Source organism: Neofelis nebulosa, chromosome 1 (genome assembly GCF_028018385.1).
Source record: "Neofelis nebulosa isolate mNeoNeb1 chromosome 1, mNeoNeb1.pri, whole genome shotgun sequence".
Lineage (NCBI taxonomy): Eukaryota > Metazoa > Chordata > Mammalia > Carnivora > Felidae > Neofelis > Neofelis nebulosa.
This window is the reverse complement of record NC_080782.1, coordinates 162,434,331-162,452,190: the sequence shown is the minus strand read 5'-3', so window position 1 is coordinate 162,452,190 and position 17,860 is coordinate 162,434,331. Positions and strand designations below refer to the sequence as shown.

Genomic DNA, 17,860 nt, shown 5'->3' with positions numbered 1-17,860 from the left:
CAGTTATGATTATAAGAAATCAGGTTTGGAAAAAAAACCAGAACATTTACAATAACATTTTAAGGTGAAGTCGTCACATTAGGGATTTATTTAAACTTAACGTCCAGAAAGGGGCCAGACTAGCATGCTTCTGCCTGAAACCCTGCCAGAGAGGAGAGCCCCCAACAGCCTCCTGCAGGTGAAGGCTTTGCCGGCCAGAACAGCTTTGGAGGGAGCAGGTGCACCCTTGGCAGTGACCACATGGAAGGCCTCACTCCCAACATCACCAAGGCTCCTGGAGACCAGAAACTGATTGGCTTGATTCCCCACCCACCCCCCACCATCAGCAGAGTTCCGAGCACCTCGTACGGGGAAAGCAGCCATTCACCGAAGTGAATCCATGCAGAAGGGCACACGTAGGGGTATAGGCTGCTGACAAGGAACCAGAGAGAGCTAGGCTGGCCTCAGCCGGGGCCCCCTGCATCCCCAGGGGAGGGTCCAGTGTCACGTGTGATGGTGTGAAGGAGAGAAGGCCCCTCGGGGGCTCAGCATAGTGCCTGCCACATCTCAGGACACGGGGAGCAGTAGTGTCTTTGTGGCCGCCGTTTTTGTGGTTCTTCGGGAGATACACAACGCAAAATGGAGGCTGGAGAGCAGGACACGCCCTCCCGTGGCCTGGTGCTGAGGCAGCAGAGGCTCCGGAAGAGTAAAGCTCTCTCACCTCCATGTCCCATAAAACGGGACTGAGGGGCAGTGGAGGCCACGGGGCTTGTATTTCAATTCTGAATTCCCCAAGACCTGCTCTGTGATTCGGCAGGTAGTGGGGTGCAGCGAATGTTTGTTAGTCAAGTGAAGTGTTACGACTGTTGTATTGCGTTGTGCAGTGTCGTGTCTTGCAGTTTCATGCTGTGCTGTTTCGTGTTCTGTTAAGGTCAAGGGGTTCTCTCAGGACCATCAGGGCAAAGTCACACCCGGCGTGCAGAGATGGTCCAGGCACCTGGCGAAAAGGAAGCATGGCAGGGACGAGGCGGTCACCTCCGGGGCTGCAAGGCAGAACTGGGAGCCTCCTGGTAGGAGTCACACAGTGGGGACATTACCTCTTCCTGCTTTAATCATACAACTAGCAAGGAACCTAGGAAAGAGCTTATGGGGACCCGCCTCACGGCGGTGACCCTGACGTGGAAATAGGTTGGCAGCTGTCCGGTCCCAGCCAGCACTGTCTCCAGATGCTCACCTTCTCACTCTTCTTCGTAACAATCCTTGTCGCAGTGTGAATCTGACCTGTAACCTGCTTGTGTGTCTGAAATGTACAAACCTGGGAAGGTACTTCCTATAATTAGAGTGGTGGGTGTCGGACCGTGCAGAGGGAGGCACAGGGCACCCGTACTTGGGGACAGGATGGGCCCAGGGCCCTGTCCCAACTCTGTCCCTACTGTGCTTTCCCACACTGTGAGCAGAGGCACCCTGGGGGCCCCCACAGAATCAGAGAGACTGCTCAGGATGTTTACACTCCAAGGGAACACAAGAATCCTGGCCACTCGATCCGATGCCGGCCAGATCCCTCTGCTGGCATCTTATCTTCGTGAAACTGGGTTTTCAGCAGCTGACTTTTTTCAACTGTCAAAAGTAATTTGCATGGGAAACTCGGAGCGGACCCAGAAATGAGGTATCAGGGTCCAACCTGATCCCAGGTTTGCAGAGGCGTGCAGTATGCAGACTGTACACAAGGCCGCTGATCAATAATCGTGGCTGATGGGGGAGCAAAGTGAAAGTGAATACTTTTTCACTCAATTTATGTAATTAAAAAATCGTCACTAAGTTATTAGCACATACATGTTTATTAAGTTGTTTAGACTTACCTACTTAACAAACAGAACCGTTAGATACGTCTTTTGGCCTGCGGCACTCTAAATAATTACTGGGATGCTAAGAGGGCGCTAAAAATGCATACAATTCAAATTGATATGGAATTTGTAGCTTATAGATTGACGTAAAATTATTTTTGCTTTTATTATATCAATACAAAGGCATCATTTAATTTAAGCTGCAACTTTAAATATAATCTTATTTTTCTGCCAATACTTACTACAGATGATGTATTCATTTTGGATAATTAGTGGTCTATTTTAAGAATTTTTTTATAAATTCCATTAGTAAGTGATAATATCCCTTGTTATCCAAATTTCCCTTTTTTAAAAAACTGAGAATACATTTCCAGTAGGGTCCTCGGTTTGAGAACAGAGGTAAATGATTTATTTATGTTTAAATGAGAATAAAGTTTTTACGTTAGTATTTTGCTCAGATTACCATAACCAAATTTAAATCCATGCATCTCGGAGAGAATTACAGGTGATAAAACACAGACACGTCAGTCCGTTTGCTAAGGACCTGCTAAAATATGGTCAGTAGCTTTGTGTCCCTTTTGGTATAAATGCTTCCAGCCCCAGGATCTCTCCCAACTTTCTTTTCTTTCTTAAATTAAAAAAAAAAAAAACATTTTTTTACATTGATTTATTTTTGAGAAACAGAGTGAGACAAAGCATGAGCAGGGGAGGGACAGAGAGAAAAGGAGACACAGAATCCGAAGCAGGCTCCAGGCTCCGAGCCGTCAGCACAGAGCCCAACAAGGGGCTCGAACCCACAAACTGTGAGATCATGACCTGAGCTGAAGTCAGTCGGTTGAGCCACCCAGGTGCCCCGTTTCTTAAATTTTTTTTAATGTTTATTTATTTTTGTGAGAGAGAGACAGACCATGAGTGAGGGAGGGGCAGAGAGAGAGGGAGACACAGACTCCGAACAGGCTCCAGGCTCTGAGTTGTCAGCACAGAGCCCTACGCGGGGCTCGAACTCATGGACCTCGAGATTGCCACCTGAGCCACAATCTGATGCTCAACCGACTGAGCCCCCAGGCGCCCCTCTCCCAACTGTCCCCACAGAGGCTGAGTCTGATGGTGTTGGCCAGGGCAGGCCTGCGTTCAGAGCCACCCTAGATTTTTGCTTTGCTTGATTTTTATTCTTCTCTGTTCATTTCATTGGCTCTAATATAAACAATTCCATTCCCACACATGCCTCCTTTCCGAGTGCAGGATTTACTTTCCTCGAGATGTGCCACATGGTGACAGAGCGTCATCCCCTATTCTGGGTGTTGTGGGGAACAGACAAGGGACATGGACGTGATGGTAGCACTAGGGGCAGCAGATGTTATCCCGTGTGATAAAGGGCCAAGTGGCTGGTAGTTCAGGTGTGAAGGGGAACTTCAAACAGCACGGGGTCGGCGGGACCCTCAGCGTTACTCTGAAACCAAAACATGTGATTCACCACTCTCGTTCTTGCAAGTAATTATATTTGTCGTGTATTCAAATCAAATATACGCAAATAGGAGCAAATGCCTCCCTTGGAAGAGGCAGCTGTCCGTCATGTACGTTAACTGACTTTCTTCAAAAGCTCATTGGTATTTTAAGTTATTTTACTTCCTGTTTTGGTTTTGTTTGTGTCCCTGGGGAGGCAGTGAGGTCCACAGGGGCGGGAGGGTGGTGGGACTTAGATCAGCAGTTTGTAGGACCCACGTTCAAGCAAAACATGAAAGGCTTTGGGCTCAGCGTCTGTTTCAGCCGGTTCAGGGATGTGAGTGGTTTCTATACTCACTACAAAAGTACTCAGATTCGCCCGTGGGAGCCAGGGCTCTGGTATGAACATGGAATTGTGTTTGAAGTATAGATGACTGAAATCCTTTGGCCCGATGGATTCACTACAGTGACTGGAACATGGGAACAAGGAGAGAACATAATTCAGGCCAAAAAATACACAGAATGTTAAGAAAATGATCAGGAATGAGGGGTTACCCAGAGCTCAAGTGGATGCAAAGCAGAGGGAGTCAGACGGGTCACCCTGGAGCCACGGAAACGGGAGAAAGTCAGGGAGGCCTCCCTGTGGCTCAGAGGCCACTCCTGTACCACAGAGGTCTCACTGCACCACTGAGGCCACCCTGGCAACTCGGAGGCCACCCCTGAACCCCAGAGGCTGCCCCTGAACCACGGAGGCCTCATTGCACCACGGAGGCCACCCCCACACCCCGGAGGCCACCCCTGCACCATGGAGGTCACCCCTGCACCATAGAGGCCACCCCTGCACTACGGAGGTCACCCTGCACCCCGGAGGCCACCCCTGCACCATGGAGGCCACCCCTGCATCATGGAGGTCACCCCTGCACCATAGAGGCCACCCCTGCACTACGGAGGTCACCCTGCACCCCCGAGGCCTCCCCTACACCATGGAGGCCTCCCCTACACCATGGAGGCCACCCTTGAACCACGGAGGCCTCACTGCACCACAGAGGCCACCCCTGCACCACAGAGGCCACCCCTGAACCACAGAGGCTGCCCTGAACCACGGAGGCTGCCCCTGAACCACAGAGGCGACCCCGCACCACAGGGACTGGGGTCCTGGAAGACTGGGAGCCAGCACCACACTCTCTGCCTGTGCTTGTATGGGGTTCTCTGAAGCAAAGAGACTTCTGAACTGCCTGCGGACACTCGGCATCCCCCCCCCGCCAGCCCCCTTAGGCTCCTCTGTGGCCACCGTCACAGAGTGCCAGAGGCTGAGGGGTGGAGAACAGCAGAGACCGTGGCCTCACAGTGTGTAAGCAGGGCGTCTGGGACAGAGATGCTGGTCCCCTCCCCAGCTTCCGGGCGTTCACTGGCGGTCGTGGGCATGGCTTGGCTGTGGACACATGACCCATCTCTGCCTTCGCCTTCACATGGCCTCCTCCGTGTGTCCAATTTCCCCGTGGCACACGGGCAGCGGTCACCCGGGTTAGGGCCGCCCCAACACTGTCTTCTTCACTCGATCATCGGCGAGGACCCCATATCCAAATGAGGTCCCATCAGGGGCCCGGGACTTCAACATCCTCTTGGGGAGCACCATTCAAGCCGCAACCCTTGTGATTCTGGTGCTAATAAGCTTTCCTGCCTAGGAAGTATCGCACATTCTGAGGGCCCAGGTTCTACTAGAAAATTGACTAGTTTAGGCTTTGGCCGTCTTTCGAATATTCTGCGTGCAAGTGTGCCCTAAATCTATTTGTAAACAGGACCCTTTTAATACAACTTGACGGGCCCCTGACACTGGTTTGGAGTCCTCCTTGAATTAATCGGCTAGGTGACAGCACGGCAGAAGCAGAGGCTGCAGGGCGAGGGCTGGACTTACCACAGACACACTGAGGCAGTAGGTGGTAGGACACAGACTCAGTCAGTTCACCCCGAATGTGTCGCTGCCATCACAGGAGAAAGAAAACTGAACATATCCTGGGTTCCAGACAGACTTGCCCTTAGTTTTCTTATTTATTTTTTAAGGTTTCTTTATTGATTTATTTTTGAGAGAGTGGGGGAGGGGTGCAGAGAGAGAATCCCAAGCGGGCTCCAAGAAGAGCCAGACTTGGGGCTCAAACCCACGAACCATGAGATCATGACCTGAGCCAAAATTAAGAGTCAGACGCTTAACCGAGTGAGCCACCCAGGCACCCCCTTTTTTACTTATCTTTAATTGAATAAAAATTTATCTCGCTGTTAAATGTATGTCTGTAAACCACCTCTATCTCTTTGGGAAGAATGTAATGTATAAAGAGATTAATCACTATTACAATTCACACATATAATCTCTTTTAATCCTCACTGCATGTCAAGAGTATAATTATTCCCCCCTTTTTATAGATGAAAAGTAATATCAAAAAGCAGATGTTTAATGAACAGGAAGTTCAGGATTAAAATCTAGACCTGACAGAGTCTAATATTTATAATTAATGTAGTCCATATGAATATTTTTAATGGACTATATTTTTAGAGTGGTTTTAGGTTCACAGCGATATTGAGTGGCAAGTGTGGAGTTCCTGCCCCCATACACACAGCCTCTTCCATTCCCCACATCCCCTCGCATTTGTCACAGCGGGCGAGCCTGCACTGACTCATCATCATCACCCAGAGTCCATAGTGTGCATTAGGGTCCACCCTTGGTGTTGTGCATCCTGTGGGTTTGCACAGGTTGTAACGTCCTGTGTCCACCATCATAGTATCACACAGAGTCCTTTCACTGCCCTGTGAATCTCCTGTGCTCCACCTGCCACTGGAGGATTATTCTTAATTTATTTATTTTAGATGGTATCTATTGGATCATACTCCTAATAAACTGTAAAGCTTCCATGTTCTTTTACATTCTTCCCCACTCTCCTCTTTCCCATAGTAGACATGTAACATCAATACTCAGTGTACATCTTAGTCTGAAAATGGAACTACTGTTCATGACTGAGCCCCATGGTAATGATGATTAGATTTCCTTCCTTGTGAAACTCTTTTTCCTGGAGTTGGTAATGGTCTTGGTTTGTGAAAGTTGTTAATTCACTTAGGTTTCTCTGTTCTTTATTTTTTTTAAGTTTATTTATATAGTTATTTATTGGGTGAGGGGAGGGGCAAAGAGAGAATCCCTAGCAGGTTCCGTGCTGTCAGCTCAGAGCCCAACACCAGGCTCAATCTCAGGAACGTGAGATCATGACCTGAGTTGAAATCAAGAATTGGTTGCATAACTTACTGAGACCTCCAGATGCCCCACTTTTCTCTGTTCTTATCACAAATTCTTTCCGTGCTTGGTATCAGTATCATAAACATCTTTGATAATCAAATGCAAGAATTTATGAGTTCCCTTTCTCCCTGCAGCCACTCCTGCCAGAGCCCTCTGTCTGCCTGCTCCAGGTTGGATGGGTTGCTCTCAAGTGTTGACACAAGGCTGTCAACACCACTCTTCACTCCACCTTTCTTCCATGTGGAGCTCCCATTTTCTGGATCCCATGTTTTCCCTCTTGCTTGAGCTACTCCCTTGTTTTGTGAAGTGGTATCTTCTAGCAAGCTGTGCTTGGTAGGTATAGGATTCTAGGTGAAAAATAATTTTTTCTTGAAATTTTGTCTTCTAACTTACTATCTTGCTTTTGAGTAGTCTATACAACTGTTCTTTATAGTTTACTGAGGGACACTTGATATGCAATAAACTATACATTTGTAAAGGGTACAGTTTGATTCCTTTTAAAAAATACACACACACACACACACACACACACACACTCATGAAACAATCAACACAATCAAGATAATGAACATATCCATTATCCCCAAAAGTTTCCTTACCATCTTTGCAAACCCTCCCTCTTCCTACAGGTAACTACAAATCTGCTTTTTATCACTATAGATTTGTTTCCATTTTCTAGAATTTTATATAAATGGAATTGTATAGTATGTAATCTGCATCTAGCCTCTTTCACTTAGCACAATTATTATGAAATTCATCCATGTTACAGCATTATAAGTAGGCTATTCATTCTTCCTATTATTGAGTAGCATTCCACTGCCTGGATGTACTACAATTTGTTTGTACACCAAATGTCCATCAGGACATTTGTAGCCAATTTTTGGCTGTCATGAATTTGTGTGCAAGTTTTTGTGTGGACATGTGCTTTCATTTTGCTTGGATAAATACCTAAGTGTGGAATGGTTGTGTCACAGGTATATGTTTAAATGTTTAAGACATTACAAAACTGGTTTTCAGCGTATGCCTACTGTACTACATTCCTACCAGCAGTATATGAGAGTTCTGGTTACTCCACATCCACACCAACATTTGCTTTTTGTTTTTAGATATACAACTGCTTGACTGGTAGTATCCCATTATATTTTTAATTTGCATTCCCTAATGATGAATCTTTTCATGTGCTTATTAGCTATATATATATATTTTTTTTCTTTATAGACAAGTGTCTGTTCAAACAGGTTGCCCGTTTTTATAATTTTTTGAATTATTGAGTTTTGACAGTTCTTAATATATATTGGATATAAGTCAGGTACCAGTTTTGCAAATATTTTCTCATTCTGTAGCTTGCCTTTTAATTTTCTTAACAATATCTTTTGAAAAATAAAAGCTCTAAGTTTTGATGAAGTCTGATTTATCGGTTTCTTCTTTTTTTTTCTTTTTTTTTTTTTTACCTGTTCATGCCTTTGTGTTGTGTTTAAGGAATCTTTGCCAAAGTCAACATCACCAAGCCTGTCTCCTATGATTTCTTCTGGAATTGTGATGCCTGATAGCCACTACCTAATATGGCTATTTATATTTAACATTAAATCAAGTAAAATTAAAAATTTTAAAGTTTGTTCCTCAGTCACACTAGCCACATTTCAAGCACTCAGTCACATGTGGTTAATGGCTGTTATCTTGCACAGTACAGGCAGAGTATTTTTGTCATCATAGAAGATTCTGGTGAACCAAACTGTAACATTCTGTAGGTTTACATAGACCCACATTCAGGTCTATGATGCATTTTGAGTTAACTTTTGTATGTGGCATGAGGTTAAGGTTAATATTTTTGCATATGGTTACTCAATGGTTCTAATATCACTTTTGAATAGATTATTTTTTCCCTATTAAATTGCTTTGGTGCCTTTGTCAACAATCAATTAACCATACATGGGTGGGTCTACTTGTGGATTCTTTATCCTAATACATTGATCTATAGCTCTGTCTTCATGCCAGCACAGCACAGTCTTGATTTTTGTAATAAGTCTTGAAAACAAATAGTGCTAATCCTTCTACTTTTTAAAATTTTTGTAAAAATCGTTTTGGCTCTTATATGCATTAGTATTTCTATATGAAATTTAGATTAAGTTTGTCCATTTCTACAAAAAGGTTTCTGCCATTTTACCTGGGATTTTATGGAATCTATGGATGCATTTTGGGAGAATTGATATCTTTACGGTATTGGGCCTTTCAATTTGTCAATATGTTATTTTTCTCCATATATTTAAATATCCCCTAATATCTCTTAGCAATGTTTTGTAGTTTTCAGTGTACAGATCTTGTACTCCAAACTATTTCATATTTGATTATTGTAAGCTGTATGGTTTTTTGAATTTCAGTTTCTGATTGTTCATTGCCAATAGAGAGAAATACAATTGATTTTTGAATTTTGATCTTGTATTTTGTAACTTTGATAAGTTTCTTACAAGTTCTAGTAGCGCTTTTTTTTTTTTTTGGCAGCTTCTGTAAGATTTTTGACCAAAGAAATTCTACCATCAGCAAATAAAGACATTTTTATTTCTACCTTTCTAACCTAAATGCCTTTTTCGTACCTTATTGCACTGGCTAGAAGCTCCAGCACAATTTGACGAGCAGTAGTGAGAGCAATATTCTTGTCCCATTCTTGATCATAGGGAGAAAGCTTTCAGGCTTTCATCATTAAATATAATGTTAGCTGTAGATAGTTCATTGGGTTGGATTCTTGATCCTTTATATTTGACTGGTTTTTATTTTGTTTGCTTGTTTTCTATTCTTTCTATGTAAGTTATTCTGGGTGGGTTTTTTATTCCCTCTCTTTATTTCTGATTTTTGAAATTGCATGATTATGTGTGTAATGTAAGTCTTTTTTTCATTTATTGTACTGGATGTACTGGATATTTGGTGTGTTCTTTCAATCTTTAAAGTCCTTATTCTTCAATTCTGTGAAATTACATCAAATATTTCTTTGATCTTTCCTTCCTCTATTTTCCTCTGTTCTCTCTTTCTTGAATTCCTATTAATTAGAGATCACATCTTCTGCCTCGTCCTCTGAATTTCACAATTGTTCTCTATTCCTTCTCCCTCCCCCTTCTCTTTTGGTTTTGGTTTTTTGTTTGTTCATTTGTCTGTCTATTTGTTTGTTTTGGAGAGTTTCTCATATTTAATTTGAAACCTTATTTTCATAAAAGGAATTCTGTAAGCCAAATCTATGTTACCATGTGAGAGAATTTCCAGTCACCTCCAAGAGAGAACACATGTTTTGGTGAGTCTGTGAGTAAAATTGTTATTATGATGTATTTACAAGGAGAAAAGGATTAATGATCCAGAACTCTCTAATGATGAGTTTACTTGGGAAATGCATTCTGCTGACATAAAAGGGGAAAGTACTCAGTTGGGATCCAGGATCTCGGTTCTCACATCATTAATTTATCAGTGTGTGTGGGGCAAGTGTTTTCAGAGGTGGCACGCCTATCATCTAGATTCACTCACTCAACGAGTGAATAACACCTGTACATACAAGGTTCTGATGTACAAAAACATGGTATTTTGAATCATCTGGAAAATGTAACTTGCTTTGAATACAATAAAGTAAAAATGGGAAAAGAATATTGTTCTACATTTAAGAAGAGCATAGCTGTTGACGGGGTGCTTGGGTGATTCAATCGATTGAGCATCCGACTTTGGCTCAGGTCATGAGCTCGCGGTTTGCGGATTTGAGCCTGCATCGGGCTCTGTACTGACACCTCAGAGTCTAGAGCCTGCTTCAGATTCTGTGACTCCTTCTCTCTCTACCCCTCTCCCACTCTCATTCTGTCTCTCTCCTTCAAAAATAAGTTAAAACATTTAAAAAAGAGAGAGAGCTTAGCCGATGAAAAACAACACATGTAACAAAAGAAAAAATTAAATAATTGTCTATATCGTACACAGAAAATCATACTGATTGAAGTGTTGATATTTGGTTTGGATATTTGTGGATTTTTCTAGCATTTCTTAAGGGGTAATCATATACCAGAACTACTTGAGATGCTTCCTAAGAATATGGTTTCCTGAATCCCATCCAGGAAGACACTCAGATTAGGCAGACCTTAATACGAGGGCGGATGTGTCTGAGAAATCTTCATTTATAACAAACTTTCCAAGTAACTGCTTTGCCCATGAAAGTTTGAAAACCACTGTATTCAGACAAGGTCTACATGTCTTTGCTAACACATTGACTAATAAGATGAGAAAAAAAATTTCCACTTGATTTCCCCAAGGCATAAACTACTCTTTATGAAATTATTGAGTTATTCTAACCTTTGGAAGTTAAATTAATTCTTTTAACACACAAAACATTAGATTTTAACAAAACTGGCTTTAAGGCCATAGACATCTTCCTTAGGACCTTAGAGCTGTACTCTGATCACTTGAAATAAGAGTACTATGATTGAGAAATTGAGTTTTTAATTAAAATGCATTTAAATGGCTACATGTGGCTAGTGGCTGCTGTATTGGACAGAGCAGATGCTGACCATTTTCATCGTCACAGAAAGTTCTACTAAACAGTGCTGTCTTAGAGGGTAAATCTAGTTTCCAGTGATGCCCAATTTATTTTTCATGTGTTCATGAAGTCCCCTGGCTTCCTTGCAGGAAAGCTGCTAGAGTAAAAAATAATGTTACTAGTCTTATTTATGGAGACAATATATTTTGTATACTGCATTATATTTATGGACAAGACAGATTTTGATTAGAAAGTCTTTATGGATGAATGGAAATATTTCATTTCATTTTCTTATCATTTTTTAAAATTCAAGTATAATTAACATGCAGTGCTATATTCGTTTCAGGTGGACAATATAGCGATTCAACAATCCCATACATTACCCAGTGCTCGTCATGATAAGTGTGCTCTTAATCACCCTCCCCATTTCCCCCATCCCCCTGCCCACCTCTTCCCTGGTAACCATCAGTTTGTTCTCTGTAGTGAGTCTGTTTCCTGGTTTGTCTCTGTGTCTCTTTTTTATTTCTGTAGCTATTTGTTTTGTTTTTTAATTCCACATATGAGTGAGATCATATGGTATAGGTCTTTCTATGACTGACTTCACTTAGCATTATATTCTCTAGTTCCATCCATGTTGTTACAAATGGCAAGATTTCATTCTTTTTTATGGCTGAGTAATACCCCATTGTGTGTGTGTGTGTGTGTGTGTGTGTGTGTGTGTATACATACCACCCCCTCTTTATCTGTTCATCTATTGATAGACACTTGGACTCCTTCTGTAATTTGACTATTGTACATAACGCTGCAATAAACATAGGGATACACATATCCTTTCAAATGCGTGTGTTTGTATTCTTTAGGTAAATGGCATGATCACTGGATTATATGGTACTTCTATTTTTAATTCTTTGAGGGACTCCATATTGTTTTCCACAGTCACCGTATCAGTTTGCATTCCCACCAACAATGCAAGAGGGTTCCTCTTTCTTCACATCTTCACCAACACTTGTTCCTTGAGCCTTTCATTTTAGCTATTCTGACAGGTACCTGTGAGATGATATCTCACTGTGAGTTTGATTTGTATTTCCCTGATGATGACTGATGCTGAGCATCTTTTCAGTTGTCTGTGGGCCATCTGGATGTCTTCTTTGGAGAAATGTCTGTTCATGTCTTCTGCCCATTTTTAATTAGATTTTTTTTTTTTTGGTGTTAAGTTGTAGAAGTTCTTTTCTTTTTAAGAATTTTTTTAAGTAAACTCTATGCCCAACACGGGGCTCAAACTTAGGACTTCGTGATGAAGAGTCACATGCTCTACCAACTGAGTCAGCCAGGTACTCCATGTTGTGTAAGTTCTTTACATATTTTGGATACTAAGTCTTTATCACATATGCCATTGGTAAACATCTCCTTCCATTCATTGGTTGTCTTTTAGTTTTGTTGATTGTTTCCTTTGCTGTGCAGAAGCTTTTTATTTTGATGTAGTCCCAATAGTTTATTTTTGCTTTTGTATCCCTTGCCTCAGGAGATAGATCTAGAAAAATGTTGCTACGGTGGGCATCAAGGAAATTACTGTCTGTGTTCTCTTCTAATATTTTTATGGTTTCAGGTCTCACATTTAGGTCCTTATCCATTTTGAGTTTATTTTTCTGTAGGGTGTGAGAAAGTGGTCCTCATTCTTTTACATATAGCTCTCCAGTTTTCCCAATGCCCTTTGTTGAAGAGACTATCCTTTCCCATTGAATATTATTTCCTCCTATGTTGAAGGTTAATTGACCATAGAATTGTGGGTTTATTTCTGGGCTATTCTGTTCCATGGATCTATGTGTCTATTTTTGTGCCAGTTCCATACTGTTTTTATCACTGCATCTTTGTAGTATAACTTGAAATTTGGAACTGTGATACCTTTAGCTTTGTTTTTATTTTTCAATTTCTTTGGCTATTTAGGGTATTTGTGGTTCCATACAAATTTGAGGATTATTTGTTCTAGCTCTGTGAAGAATGCTGCTGTTGCTTTGATAGGGATTGCATTGAATATGTAGATTGATTTGGGTAGTATCGACATTTAAAAAAAAATTTTTTTTTAACGTTTATTTATTTTTGAGACAGAGAGAGACAGAGCATGAATGGGGGAGGGTCAGAGAGAGGGAGACACAGAATCCAAAACAGGCTCCAGGCTCTGAGCTGTCAGCACAGAGCCTGACACGGGGCTCGAACTCACAGAGTGCGAGATCATGACCTGAGCCAAAGTCAGCTGCTTAACCGACTGAGCCACCCAGGCGCCCCGGGTAGTATTGACATTTTAACAATATTTGTTCTTCCAATCGATGAGCTTGGAATGTCTTTCTATTTCTTTGCATCGTCTTGAATTTCTTTCATCAATGTTTTACAGTTTTCAGAGTACAGGTCTTTCACCTAGTTTATTATTCCTAGGTATTTTATTATTTTTGGTGCAGTTGTAAATACAATTACTTTCTTAATTTCTCTTTCTTCCATTTCATTGTTAGTCTACAGAAATGCAATGAATTTCTGTATATTGATTTTATATCCTGTGACCTTGCTGAATTCATTTATCAGTTTTAGTAGTTTTTTCAGTGGAGTCTTTAGAGTTTTCTGTATAAATTATGTCATATGCAAACTGTGAAAGTTTTACTTCTTCCTTATCAATTTGGATGTCTTTTATTCCTTTTTCTTGTCTGATTGCTGTGGCTGGGACTTCCAGTACTTTGTTGCGTAAAAGTGAGAGTGGACATCCTTATCTTGTTTCTGACCTTAAGAGGAAATCACTCAGTTTTTGACCATTGAGTATGATGTTACCTGTGGGTTTTCCATATATGGCATTTATTATGTTGGGGTATGTTCCCTCTAAATCTCTTTTGTCAAGGGTTTTTATCATGAATATATATTGTACTTTGTCAAATGCTTTTTCTGCATCTATTGAAATGGTTCTATGGTTTTTATCTTTTCTCTTGTTGATGTGATGTATTATGTTGATTGGTTTACAAATATTGAACTACTCTTGCACTCCAGAATAAATCCCATTTCATCTTGGTAAATGATTTTTTTAAGGTATTGGATTTGGTTTGCTAGTATTTTGTTGAGGATTTTTTCATCTATGTACATCAGAGATGTATTGGCCTGTAGTTCTTTTTTTTTTTTTTTTTTTCAAGATTTTATTTTTGAGTAATCTCTACACCCATCATGGGCTTGAAACCACAACTCTGACATCAAGATTTGCACACTCCATCAACTGAGCCAGCCAGGCATCTCTCTTGTTCTCTTTCTTTGTGGTGTCTTTATCTGGTTTTAATATCAGGGTGATGCTAGCCTCCTAGGATGATTTTGGAAGTTTTCCATCCTCTTCTATTTTTTGGAAAAGTTTGAAAGAGTACGTACTAACTCTTCTTTATTTTTTTAAAATATAAAAGATTTTTCCAACTTTATGTATTTTGAGAGAGAAAACACGAGTGGCAGAGAGAGTGGAAGAGAGAGAATCCCAAGCAGGCTCCACACTATCAGCGCAGAGCCCAACACAGGGCCTGGACTCACAAACCGTGAGATCATGACCTGACCTGAAATCAAGAGTCGGATGCTCATCTGACAGAGCCACCCAGGTGCCCCCTAACTCCTCTTTAAATAGTTGGTAGCATCCCCATGTGAAGCTGTCTGGTCTTGAACTTTTGTTTGTAGGGAATTTTTTTACTACTGATTCAATTTCATTGTTGGTAATTAGTCTGAGTTTTCTATTTCTTCCTGACTCAGAGAGGTTATAAATTTCTAAGGATTTTATCCACTTCATCCAGGTTGCCCAATTTGTTGGCATACAATTTTTCATAATACTGACTTACAATCCTTTGTATTTCTTTGGTGTTGGCTGTTATTCCACCCCCCCCCATTTCTGATTTTGTTTATTCGAGTCCTCTCTTTTTTGATGAGTCTGGCTAAAGGTTTATCAGTCTTATTGATATTTTCAAAGAATCAGCTCCTACTTTCATTCATCTGTTCTCTTGGCGTTTTTTAGTTTCTATCGGAACTATTTAATTTTAGAAAGTATTTTTCAGTTCTAGAATTTTCATGTGTTCTTTTCCAATCATTTTTACTTCTCTGTTGGCTTTGCCCCTCTGTTCCCACAATATAGCCATACTTTCATTGAAAATTTTCAACCCATTTGTAATAGCTGTATTAAAGTCTATCCTTTCTGTCATTACAGTTCAGTTTCTTTTAAGTGATTTTACTACTGTTCACATTTTTCTCACATTTCTTTGCTGCTTTACATGTCTGGCAGTTTTTTATTGTATCCTGGGCATGATGGATGCCACATTGTTGAATGTCCAAATTTTATCATCTTCACTTAAAGAGTATGAAATTTAATTCTGAGGCAGTTAACTTACTTGCAGATCACCTTGTGAAGTCTTGTCCCTAAGCTTCGTTGGGACACCTCTAGAGTAGTCTTTACTCTAGGGCTCGAGTAGCCCTAGTCTTAGCTTTATTCTCTTGGGATATTAGTGGAGCACTCAGTGAGTTCAGTGTGGTCTTTCCGGATTGGGTGGTCAGTGTTTCAGTATTTTCCAGCCCTGTGTAAGTTCTGGAATATCTACTTCTCCCACTTCTCCTTGGTCATTGAACTTTGTCCACCATATCAGAACCTGGCCTCAGCACAGACCACCAGCTCTTCAGTCAGGTACTCAAGGGGATGTCTATGCAGATTTGTGGAATCCTTGTCTGATGCCTCATACCCTGCCCTCCAGGTCCCCTTTCGGTCCTACCCTCCAACTTTCGTCCCCTCACCCTGGCGGAACTGTCTTATTCTGCGTGGGCTCCCCCTCCCTGCACCATGGTTTGAGAAGTGCCTCCAGGCATAAATCTGGGTGACTGTGGGGTTGCCTCATCTGTTTTTACCCTCTCTGGGGTCACAATTTTATATTGCTTGTTGCCCAACATCTGAAAACAGTTATCTTGTATATTTTGTTCTGTTTTATAGTTCCTTAATAGTAGAAGGTCTAGTTTGATACCAATTTTCCATCATGTCCAGAAGTATAAGTGCAAATGGAAATCAACCATCAAATTCAGCTTAAAAAATCACCAGAATTAAAAAAAAAAATTAATAGTGGCCTTTCCACAAACAAATTTGCTCAGAGGACAAAGCCCAGATAAATTAAATTTACTTGGATAGGGAGGATTTTCAGCATTCAACACAGTAATTTGCCACATGAGTCCATCAAGTTCTGGTTTAGACAGATACCCATTTATAAAATGAAATCAAGAGGAGGCCATAGTTCTTCCATGGACGTGGCCTACTGGATGAGGAAGCAAGAGACTTTGGTTGCTCTGGATCCATTGTGCCTGCTTGTATAACCTTGGGCTATAACTTTGGTTCCCTGTGTGCCAAGATTCCCTGGGACATCACGGCACACTCACAGAGATGCCATGGGATATTTTCAACTTTCAACAGAGGCACGGTGATACCTGTCACCTGGTGGATACCACGCACACAGCCAGCCTTAAGTGGTTTGTTCAACATTAGATTATGCCACACGCCTTACAAGAGCATCTTATCTTTGTCAAGGTGGGTTTTGGGCAGTTTCTGTGATAAAAAGTGAGGACCACACACAGGCAAGTGACAGGAAGGTGATGGTGGCCAAATCGAATTCCAGTGGCGGGCATACGTGCCATTAGTAAGAACTCATGATTATTTGAGAATGTAATTAAAATATCAGTGTCTTCCTTCAATTTACATGTATTTTTTTCCAAATGGCTACAGATTTGTTAGTACCTAAAAATGTTTTAAGTTGAAACTAAACTATTTAAAACTACTAGGCATTTTTTTGGACAAAATGGCAGAGACACTGTCACTCCTGTGACAAAATGGCAGAGACACTGAGGGCACCATGGATTCAGAAAGCATAGCGGCTTCTGGACTGGACGGGTAACCTATCACCGGTCCTATCCGCAAAATGCAGGTGTTGCATTAAATTCTCTTTTTGTTCTGACATTTTAGGAATCTGCAGTTCTATATCACTACAAGTGGTGGGTTTTTTGTTGTTGTTTTGTTTGTTTTGTTTTAAGTAGGCTTCACACCCAGCCCAAGGCTTGAACTCATGACCCTGAGTTTAAGAGTCAGAGGCTCAACTGACTGAGCCACCCAGGCACCCCAGTATTATAAATGGTTCTCAAGTGGTAGAGTGAATGTGGCATGCTAATTGGGTCACTTCTATCGGGGGAGCAAAGAAGAAATGCTAAGATTCCCAGCTCATCTCTGAAGCAAGGGTCCCCAGGTCTCCAAAGGGAAAATAGGATACCAGAGACAGATTCAAGAATTCCTCAAGCTGATAAGAAACATGATTTTTAAGTCAGTTCAAATTCCCATATCAGACATGGGACAGCTCTAGCCCAGGGTAGAAACACTGGATTCACTCCAGAACTCTCCCATACCTTTAGAACAGGGGCTGTTAACCTGGGATCGAAGGACTCCATCCATGCACAGAATTCAGAATGCCCCCAGAACAGAAAAATATTCACCTTTATTTTTATTAACTTTGAGTTGAAACTTAGCATTTTTCTTCAGTTACGAACGTAGTCAACAAGCGTCAGGAGTATTAGCATTTCCTGTGATGTTGCCACCCATTGAAATAATGGGATTTTCCTTTCACAGGACAGTCTTACACTCACAGCCATTATGACCTTGCAGTAGTTTTTACACCTGCCGCAGACCTTATTACTCAGTGCGTTATGGAGGGAAATTATTACTGTATCATGAAATATTTTTAAAACGTATTTCGATAATTGCTTTTCAAAGTACAAGTTGTTTCTTTGATAACC

General features: G+C 41.4%; 1 protein-coding gene across 5 annotated transcripts in view; it reads left to right on the top strand.

Moving 5' to 3' along the window:
- LOC131519405 (uncharacterized) overlaps positions 1-17,860 on the top strand; it is a 344,031-nt gene that overhangs the window by 313,920 nt on the left and 12,251 nt on the right. Inside the window, exon 1 of one of the 5 annotated variants that reach the window (XM_058742424.1) lies at positions 16,436-16,607. The exons of the other annotated variants lie outside the window; for them this stretch is intronic. The gene's annotated coding sequence lies outside the window, so the exon portion shown is untranslated. Of the gene's footprint in view, positions 1-16,435; positions 16,608-17,860 lie in introns of those variants that run through there. 5 annotated transcript variants of the gene reach the window in all.